At 36.9% G+C, this 11597-nt stretch overlaps 1 pseudogene; it reads right to left on the bottom strand.

Moving 5' to 3' along the window:
* Positions 1–2857: 2857 nt before the first annotated feature.
* LOC116092974 lies at positions 2858–4544 on the bottom strand (annotated as a pseudogene).
* Positions 4545–11597: the final 7053 nt, after the last annotated feature.

Raw genomic sequence — 11597 nt, 5'->3', positions numbered from 1 at the left:
TAAAACCACCACTACCACTACCACCACCACCAACTGTTTGTACATTGATGTTGGACAGCTTCTAGAACTGTGATTTCTGTTGTTTATTACCCATGGTGAATGGGGTATTTAATATAGAAATATTAAAAGATTCAAGTTTTCCTAAGCTATGAGTCTATATAAAGCTGAATTAATTCCTATATTTGTAGTAAATCCACCCCTCTATAATTAGTATCATTATACTATATTGTATATGCTACTTTAATAAGCACCTTTTATGTTAGGCTGTAAATGAAAAAAATAATGAAGGAATAACTATTGATGTTAATGCAAAAATATTTAAATTCTAATTCTAAGGGCTTGGGTATTTTAAAGTATTTTCTAATATTTCTCCCTTAGTTTAATACTGTATTATTTCTTTATTCAATTTCAAGATTCTCTGGCTTTTCTACTAAATTGTTTTTCAAAAGGTTCATAATACCCTGGAAGATAACTGAAGACTTTTTCATATTGTTTTCTCTTGTTAAATCTTACTACACTCTGCCCGTATTGCTGGTAGTATAATATTAATCAAGATAATTGAATAATTCCTATAGTACACTTGGACACTATGGAAAGCAAAGGGTTTTAGAAGTGCATACAGGGAATACTCAATTTAGAGTCTAACTTATTTATACCCAGCTAAGTCTATACTCAGATATTCCTGTACCTAATATAAGTAAAACAGAAATTAGGATCATTAGCTAATCATACTGTTCATTAAAAAAAATTCTCATTCTGCTATGAAAGGAAGAATGTTTGGTCATACTTTCATAGACAAGATAATTAAATATTTCTTTGTCTTTAAATAGATCCACAAAGGGACTTGAAAGTTTAAGTAAAATATGGGGAAAATATTCTCAAAATCAAATGTTACAACCTTGGAAACTTTCTTCAGTTGTATTAACTGATAAATTTTTGGCAATTAACTATATCTACTCAAAAAATCATATCAAACTTAACAATACATTGAAATATAAACATTAACTGACCAACAAGGAACATTGTCAATACCCTCTAAATACTTCTTTTTATAATAATGTACACTTGTATATTTTCTTGCTCTATACATCTAAGCTCTTGGGTAGGTCCAAAGTAAGTGACATTTTTCAATATCATTAAATTGTGGTAAACATGAACAGATTTCTCATGGGCCTTTATATCAGTTTACAGGATATTGTTAATGTTATTTTGTGGTTTGTTTCCAAGCATCACAATTTTGTTAACAACTCATAGTCACTAATAAATATTTTTGAGGCAATTAAGAGTCTAAATCATGCAAACAAAAACAAAACAAAACACAGAAATGTAGCAATAAGCTCAGACCAAAAATCATTTATGAAAATTTGTTGCATTGAAAGAAGTTATAAAGCAAACTGCTTAATCATTTTGGCAAAAATAAAAATTTAATGATAGTATACACTCCTAAACATGAAAATTCACAAAACTCAACTGATTGGTTTAAAAATGGTTTTAACATCCACCAAATATCTAATTTCTGAATAAAAGATTGTAACAATGTAATGTGTTATATGTCATATATTTACTACATATATTTTGAAGTATCAAAGTATATTATATGTGGAAACAATGAATGTGTATGTGTGTGAGAATAAACATATGTATATATTTATATGTAAGTATATCTAGTAAATTATAATAAACATTGAAAGATTGTTTAATTAGAGGTTTATTTTAAATAGCTACATGTGTTATGGTTTTTAGAAAGTTATACATAAGAACACACTTGTGTATATTAATTGTTAACAAATATAAACCTTGACTATTATGGATAGTTTGAGTTTTTATAGGACAGTATTTTTAGATGGAGTCATAACTATACATTTAAGTCACATCAGCACTTTCAAATAGTCAACTGAGAGCAATTTGGATATCAATATATTCCTGTATAGGAAAAATAATTATGATAGTATATGACCATTTGGCTTTTAATTTAAGAATGTGAGACAAGCATGCCTTAGAGTGGCATGAACTATATGCCTTTTGCGCCTCCTGGATATTAATGGTAGTCTATCACAGTCTGGGGAAAAGTGATATTTAATACATGAAAATTATTTATATGTAACTGTAGAATATATAAAATTTAGTATCTAATTTATTGATATATTTGTATATGATAATTTTTGTGATATATTTCTCTTGGAAGGAAATGTGTTTTAAGTATTAAAAGTCAACTTAACAAGTACACACATCATATTTCCTGTTGCTTAACTAAAAAAACCTTTCATTTGATATATGGAACATCTTTTTATTCTTATCATCAAATCAGAATTTTATAATGGGACAAAATTCACAGACTTTTAAGTAGAAAATATGTAGGTTCCCATCTCAGCTCTGTCACAATAAGCTTTACATTATTATCAATAATTGTAAAGCAGGGTCAAAGGGCTCAGTGATCAAAGAAGCAGTTCTGTCTCATATGTAAGGTTCTTGCTCACAAGTGCAAAAAATAAAATGGAAACAGTTAAAATTCTAGAGAGAAATAGGTAAAAACAAACAAGTAAACAAACAAAACCCTAAACAGACAAACAACACAACTTTATTTGCAATCATTCTACTATGATATAATTTATGTACAAACTACTCATTTAATGTATACAACTTGGTATTTGAGAAAATATTGATTGTTTTAACTTTAAACAATATTTTATTACACAAAGGTTGTCACATAATTAAATACTTCTCTACTTTGTACACAATCATTCCCACCTTCCACAGAAAGGCTGCTCCAGGTGACTTCTCTGAAGTTATTGGTGAGGAACCTGCCATGAGCTTCCTGTTACAGTTCACTGATAAGGGCAAAGCACTATTCTAGGAGTTAGAACATGCCACCTCCCATACCCTCTCCCATTCCACCCATTGCACCCATTCCAGGGTTCTTCTCTTCTTTAGGAATTTCTGTCTCTACAGCCTCGGCTGTAGTTAGCAAGGAGGCCACCCCAGCAGCATCCAGTAAGGCAGTTCTTACAACTTTTGTTGGATCAATTATTCCATTTTCCCCCATGTTCACAAAATCTCAAAGCATGGTGTGGTGTCATAACCAACTTCTGAGGAACTCTGCAGACTTTTCTCAACTATCAAAGATCTTCCAACACATGCATTCTTAGCAATTGCCATTGCAGGAATTTTGAGGGCTTTTAAAATAATTTCTATACCTATTTTCTGATCTTCATTGGCAGGCTTTAATGAATCCAAGGCTGTATGCACCGAAGCAGAGCACAGCACCCTTCTAGAACAATGCCTTCTTCAACACCTGCTCGTGTGGCATTGAGAGCATCTGTAACTCTTTCTTCTCATTCACTTCAACATCACTTGTCCCTCCAACCTTCAACACAGCTACTCCATCCTAAAGTTTAGCAAGTCGCTCATTCAGCTTTTCCTTTTCATATTCACTAGTTGTGATGTCTAGCTGCTCAGTGATTTCTTGAATAAGTTTTTCAATGTGAGCTTTGTTACCTTTTCCTTAAAGCATGGCATCATCTTTGGTGACAATGACCAAGCCTACTTTTCCTAAGTCATGAGCTTGAATATCTTCAAGGTTTAGATTCAACCCCTCTCCTCCAATACCGTACCACATGTAGCAATAGCCATATCTTTAAGCTGGTTCTTCCTATTATCCCCAAACCATGTAGCTTTGACTACTACGACCTGAAGACCAATTTTTAAGCTGTTCAAAACCAGTGTGCTTAGAGCTTCTCCTTCGGCATCTTTAGCGATTATGACCAAGGGCTTCTGATAAGCATTAGCAATTTCAAGAGCAGGTACAATGGCCTGAACACTAGAAATTTTCTTTTCACTCAACAAAACATAGGCATCTTGGAATTCACACTTTTGACTTTTTGATGTGTTAATAAAATATGGGGAAATATAACCTCTATCAAACTTTATGCTTTCAATAATTTCTAGCTCATCATTCAGGGTTTTTCCATCTTTTAATATAATGATACTCTTTCTTCCAACCTTTTTCATTGCATCAGAAATGATGTTCCCAATGTCTTTATCTCCATTTTCAGAAATTGTAGCAACCTGAGCAATTTTTTCTGGAGTTGTCACAGGTTTAGATTGTTTCTTAAGTTTAACAATTACAGCATCAACAGATAACATCACACCTCTCCAGATTTCCTCTGGATTAGCCCCTTTGCTGATCTTTTCAAGTCCTCCTTTACAATAGAGCATGCCAGAACAGCAGTAGTGGTGGGGCCATCCCCAACCTCTTCATATGTGTTATTGGCAACATATTGATATTTTTTTATTTATCCTTTAAATCAATTGACTTTGTTTTTGTTACTTTTGAGACTTCCCCAACTCTGTTCAATAGTCACTGTTCTTCCCTTTGGCCCCATTGTAACAGCTACAGCATCACCTAGAAGGTCTACACCTTGAAGCATTAAGGCTCGAGCATCTGCATCAGATTTTACATCTTTGGCACAGAGCTGAGTGAGATGTGGAGCCAGTGCCCAGGACACTGCTCTCATCTGGAGAAGGACTTTCGGGACTTGAAGCATTTCTATGTGGCGGCAGCAGGAGAGCACAAGGTGAAGCAGGCTTTCTCTGTTGAGTGAGGGCAACATTGATTTTTACACTGGCTTACACTACTTCCAGACTCCATCACCTATAAGAATAGCTAAGATAAAAAACACAAGTGACAGCTCATTCTGGTAAGGATGTGGAACAAAGGTAAAACTCCTCCATTGCTGGTGTGAGTGCAAATTTATATAGCCACTACAGAAAACAATATGGCAGTTCCTCAGAAAGTTGGTAATCTCTCTACCTCAGACTCAGCTCTGAGTATATATCCAAAAGACCATCCTGCCATAAGGACACTTGTCCAAACATGTTCAGTTTTTTATTTATAATAGCCAGAAACTAGAAACAACCTAGATGTCCCTCAACAAAAGAATGGATAAAGATATTGTGATGCATTTACATAATTAAGTATTACTTGGTTATTAAAAAAAAAACTGTATGAATTGTATAGTCTCTTTGATGATAATTCTGCTAGGCTCTGCTTCCAGCACACTCTCCAGGCTGGGCAATCTGTAGGTCTAAGGCTTTGTGGCTGGTTTGCTGTCCCAATCTCCCAATCTCTCCACTTGAGGCCTTGCCTTGTTCCAGAAGATGTTCAGTATAGTCCCCATGTCCCTTTTTACTAGAAGCCTTTTCTGGGTTACTCTTGTGGATTCCACAGATTGTCCATTGCACTAGATTTCACCTTGCCTTCAGAATGCTTCCCAAATCCAGTTGTTTCTCCCAGTGTTTTCTTCCACCTGGCATTGTGATCTCTCCTGTTTCCAAATCTACCTATTCCCAGTCCACATGTGAAATCTATTCTGTTTCTCCTTTCCTTGATGATACTTTTTCCCCTTTAATCCCTCTATAGTTCTGTGAACTGAAGCATGAATGTCTTGAAAACATTGGCACAGGACATAAGTTTCTGGAAAATACCAATAACACAGACCCTGAGATCAACAATTAATATAAGGGACATCATAAAAAGGCAAATTTTCTTATATGTTGGAGCATTTTTTGAGTATATGCCCAGGAGTGGTAAAGCTGTGTCCTCAGGTAATACTATTAAAATTTTCTGAGAAACTACCACACTGATTTCCAGAGTGGTTGTAACAGCTTGCAATCCATCAACAATGGAGGAGTGTTCCTCATTCTCCACAACCTCTCCAGCATCTGCCGTCACCTGAGTTTTTGATCTTAGCCATTCTGACTGGTGTGAGGTGGAATCTCAGGGCTGTTTTGATTTGCATTTCCATGATGACTGAGAATGTTGAACATTTTTTAGGGGCTTCTCGGCTATTTGAGATTCCTCAGTTGAGGATTCTGTTAGCTCTGTACCCCATTTTTAATAAGGTTATTTTGTTCTCTGGAGTCTAACTTCTTGAGTTCTTTATATAGAATGTTAGCCCTCTATTAGATGTAGGGTTGGTAAAGATCTTTTCGCAGTCTGTTGATTGCCATTTTGTCCTATTAACACTGTGCTTCACATTACAGAAGCTTTTCAATTTTATGAGGTCCCATTTGTCAATTCTTGATCTTAGAGCATAAGCCATTGGTGTTCTGTTTAGGAAGGTTTCCCCTGTGCCCATGTGTTCAAGACTTTCCCCCACTTTCTCTTCTATTAGATTCAGTGTACCTGGTTTTATATGAAGATCCTTCATCCACTTGGACTTGAGCTTTGTTTAAGGAGGTAAGAATGGGTCAATTTGCATTCTTCTGCATGCTTAACACCAGTTGAACCAGAACCATTTGTTAAAAATGCTGGGAGCTCTGGGGGATCTGGTTGGTTGATATTGTTGTTCTTCCTGTGGGGTTGTAAACCCCTTTAGCTTCTCCAGTCTTTTATTGGGATCCGCATGCTCAATCTGATGGTTGGTTGCAAGCATCCACATCTGTATCATCCCATATGCAGGTGGCTGTATAAGGGATGGATCCCCAGGTAGGGCAGTCTCTAGATGGCCTTTCCTCCAGTCTCTGTTCTACTCTTTGTCCAGTATTTCCTTTAGACAGGAGCAATTCTGAGTTAAAAATTTGGAGATGAGTGGGTGGCCCCATTCCTCAACCTGGGGCCTTGCCTAACTTCTGGATATGGTCTCTACAGGTTCTCCTTCCCCTTTGTTGGGTATTTCAGCTAATGTCATTCCTGTTGGGTCCTTGGGAGCCTCTTACTTTACAGGTATCTGGGACTTTCTGGTAGTTATCCCCAGTTCCTTGTCCTCCACTGCTATCTACCTCTGTTCTATTTCCAGAACCTTTCTTTATCAGCCCTGTCTCCTTCCATACTTAATCCTGCCCCCTTTTTCCCCTCTCCCTCTTCCTTTCCTCCTATTTCCCTCTCACCCTGTACCTCCTTTGAGCATTTTGTTCCTTTTTCTAAGAATGACTGAAGCATCCACACTTTGGTATTCATAGGAAGAACAACGATATCAACCAACCAGATCCCCCAGAGCTCCCAGGGACTAAACCACTAACTAAAGAGGACCCATGGCTCTAGCTGCATATGTAGCAGTGGATGGCCTTAATGGTGTTCTGTTCAGGTGTCTGCTCTGGTATCAATAGGAGGGGAAGCCCTTGGTTCTGTGAAAGCTTGATGCACCACCATAGGGGAATGCTAAAGTCATGAGGAGGGAGTGGGTGGATGGAGGAATGTCATCATAGAAGCAGGGGAATGGGGGTGGGATAGTAGGTTTTCAGAGTAAAAACTGGGAAGGGGAATAATGTTTCAAGTGTAAATAAATAGTAACCAATGGAAAAAACAATTTTAAAAATGCAGTCTTTTTCACCCTGGATGGTTTTGGCTTCTTTGTCAAAGATCAAGTAACCATAGGCATGTGGGTTCATTTCTGGGTTTCCAATTCTATTCTATTGGAATATTAATGGAGAACCAATACCATGGGTATTAATCACTATTGGTCTGCAGTATAGCTTGAGGTCAGGGATGGTGATTCCCCAGAAGGTTTTTTATTGTTGACAATGCTGTTCATAGCAGCCTTATCTATAATATCCAGAAACTGGAAACAACCCAGATGTCCCTCAACAGAGAAGTGATTACAGAAAATGTGGTAGGTATATTTATACAACAGAGTACTACTCAGATTTTAAAAACAATGACTTCACGAAATCTGTAGGCAAATGGATGGGACTTGAAAATATCATGTTGAGTGAGGTAAGCCAAGAGCACACATGGTATATACTCAGTGATAAGTGGATATTAGCTAAAAAAAAAAAAAGAAGAAGCTTAGAGTATGCATAATACAACTCACAGACCATATGAAACCCAAGAAGAAGGCAGGCCACATCAAAGTGTGGATTCTACATTCCTACTCAGAAAGGGGAAGAAAATAATCTCAGGAAATAGAGGGAGAGGGGGGGATCTGTGAGGGAGAGAGGAGGGGAGGAAAAAATGGTGGCTGGTTCAGATATGGGAGTAGATGGAGGAGTACAGAGGGTCAAGAATTTGAAAGGTGGTACGTAGCAGTAGAAGAGGGGGAACTGGGAGTAACTACTAGAAAGTCTCAGATGCCAGGGACCCAAGAGGTTCCCAGTGGCCAATAGGGAAGACATTAGCCTAAATAACTAGCAAAGAGAAGATAGAACCTGTAGAGACCATGTTCAGAGGATAGGCATGGCCCCCGGTTAAGGGTTGTGGCCACCTACCCACCTCAAATATTTTAACCCAGAATTACTCCTGTGAAAATGAAATGCAGAGACAAAGAGTGGAGCAGAGATTGAAGGAAAGGCTATCTAGATATGGCCCCACCTAGGGATCGATTTCATCTGCATACACCAAACCCAGACACTATTGTAGATACCAAGAAGCACTTGCTGACAAGAGCCTGGTATAGTTGTCCCCTGACAGGCTCTTCCAGAGTTTGAACAATACAGATGTGGATGCACACAGCCAAACAACATACTGAGAATGGGGACCCCAATGGACAAGTTAGGGCAAAGACTGAAGGAGCTGAAGGGGCTTGCAACCCCCTAGAAAGAACAACATTATCAACCAACCGGATCCCCCAAAGTTCCCTGGGATGAAACCAACAACCAAAGAGTACACATGGGGGGACCTGAGGCTCTAGCTGCATATGTAGCCTAGGATCACCTTATTGGAATCACTGGGAGGGAGTCTCTTGGTCCTGTGGAGTTTTGATGACCAAGGGAAGGGGGATGCTATGCCCTGAGGCAGGAGTGGTTGAGAGGGTGGGGGAGCACCCTCATAGAGGCAGGGGGATGAGGAAAGGGCTAAGGAGTTTGTGGAATGGGACTTCAGAAGGGGGATAACATTTGAAATATAAAGAAATAAAATAACCAATAAAAAAGGCACATTTTCTGTAAGTCAAAGGACACCATTAAGGAAAAGAATGACAACCTATAAAATGAGAAAAGATTTTCACCAACCCTACATTTGACAGAGAGCTATTTTCAAAAGATATAAAGAACTCATGAAACTAGACATCAACAAACTAAATAATACAATTAAAATATGGGGTATACAGGTAAACAGGGAATTCTCAACAGAGGTAGAAACACTTAAAGAAATCTTTAACATTTTTGGCCATGAGAGAAATGCAAATCAATATGACTTTGATATTCTAACTCATAACTGTAAGAATAGTTTGAATCAGAAACATAAGTGACAGCTCATGCTGCCAAGGATCTCATACAAAAGGAATACTCCTCCATTGCTAGTGCCAAACTTGTACAGCCACTGGAAAAATCAATATGGCAGTTTCTCAGAAAACTGGAAATAGTTTTACTTCAAGTCTCAGCTATACCACTCCTGGGCATATACCTAAAAGATGTTCCACTATCCCACAAGAACACTTGCTAAACTATGTTCATAGCAACTTTATTCATAATAGCTAGAAACTAGAAAAAATCCAGATGTCCCTCCACAAAGAATGGATAAAGAAAATGCTGTTCATTAGCACAACGGAATACTACTCAGCTATTAAAAACAAGGGCCTCATGAATGTTTCATGTTAATGGATGGAACCAGAAAATATGTTCCTGAGTGAGGTAACCCAGACCCAAAAAGATATTTATAGTACGTACTCACTTTTAAGTGTGTATTAGCTGTAAAATAAAAGCTAATCTTTATTAAAACAAGTACTCCTTAGCTTCACACTGCCTGATTTCTTCTAACTATAAAATAGAAATTATTATATTGCTTCCTATGGAGTGCAAAGGGGAAGATTTTTGAAGCTTACATATACAAGTTAGAAACAGGACTGACATATAAATGAAAATAAATAATAGTAATAAAATCTGATATTGTGGATTTTAATGTACTTCTCATATGCACTAATCACTGAAAATTTATTCAGAGGTAGAATGTACATAACCATATACTGAGCACATGATAAGCTAGAACCAAATTTTGTATAGTGAAGGAATATGCTTAACAAGCTAAACCAGTAAAACATGAATTGAGAAAACAATGAATGAGTGGCTAGGTCTGGATGTTCCTGAATCTAGGACTTGGTAGCAATGATGACTGGTTAGTTACTTATCTGATTTAGTTCACTTTCATTATCTTATAAAAATAAATATTAACAATACCTACCTCTAAGTATTAAATAAGAATATACAGCACAAGAATGACACATGATATGCTCTCAATAAATTACAGTTGCTATCATTTCTTACTGCCTTTTCATTTTTATTAAATGCATCTGAAGTTGTCTTCAAAATAGCTATTGAATTAGTTTGGTAGAAAACCACCAATAATGAGGTTGTCATTTGACTCTGATTTTGAATGTCATGACCAAGCCAGTGACTCAGAACTACCAATATGTGTTGAAAAACAAGAATTGACTAGTTAATTAAATCTAAAGTGTTGATCCAATAGCTCTGTGCATACACACAGGTTGATTATTATTTCTTCCACTTATGTACTGCCTTTCTTAATATGTCAGACAGGAAAGTGATTGGATTGTAATTATTCATTTTAAAATTTATGCCCAGAGGCTCCTAAGCTTTAATTTAGTTTCATTACTGAGATGATTGGGCATTACCACCCTGGCTAGCCTGATACTAGGTTTTACATATATTAGTTATCTGCTAATGAAAATGCCAATTTTAGGCAAATTTTCAACCTATGGATAAAAACAACCTAAATATCAGATAGGAATGTATGAAAGAGAGAGAGAGAGAGACAGACAGACAGGCAGACAGACAGACAGAGAGAATTTCCAAGAGAACGATAGGGAACATTTGCAGTTATGATTGTCTTACACTGACCAAATTATCAGGACTCCAACTAACATGGCAGAAATGCCTACCATGCACCAAACATATTGTAGAAACTGGTGTAGTAAAAGGACTAAAATTTTGTTCAATGTTATAAAGGTTACAAAGTTATAAAACTTGTAAATATATGAAGAAAAAGTGAATGAACTGACCCTCCCTACTCATTAACCAGTCAATATTTATGTGGAAATATATGATAATTAACTGAGAAATAGATTTTTGTATCTGCAAGAAGAGCAGAGCCGAGAAAATGAGCTGAATTTGCATGCTTAAAGGATAATGCATGACAATGTCACTGCCCTAGTTCAACCCAGCAGCAAATCATAATGACCAGAATCTAGTCCATTTCACTGACTATGGAATTCAGCCATCAGAAGATGAAATCCCCAAAGGAGCTCACATTGGCCAGAGGCTCCAGGAATTTGTCTCTAGTTTTAGATCTGCTTACCTCTTAAGAATACCTGACATTTACCATATGGTTTAGATTAGCTATTTAAGCACAAAACATTATTTTCTCGTGGTGTAGGTTCCTAAGGTCAAGGACTAGGTATGTCTTGCTCTATGCTACATCCCAAATATCTATAGCAATCTTTGGTGCATTTTTATTATTAAGTAAACATGTCTTGGGGGAATAAGAATTTGAAATCCGAGAGAGCAGAACATGAGGTTTAATCCCCTGACCATAGCTCTTTCACAGTGAAGCAGAGTTCTTTGGGTAAACTCCCTAGATTACTGAATGCTACAGTACTCCAAATATTGAAGGATGTAATGCCTCCAACTGTTGGAAGTTCAAATGG

This window comes from Mastomys coucha, chromosome X (genome assembly GCF_008632895.1).
Source record: "Mastomys coucha isolate ucsf_1 chromosome X, UCSF_Mcou_1, whole genome shotgun sequence".
NCBI lineage: Eukaryota > Metazoa > Chordata > Mammalia > Rodentia > Muridae > Mastomys > Mastomys coucha.
Note: the sequence above shows the minus strand (reverse complement) of the source record. Positions and strands in the feature narration are given on the sequence as shown.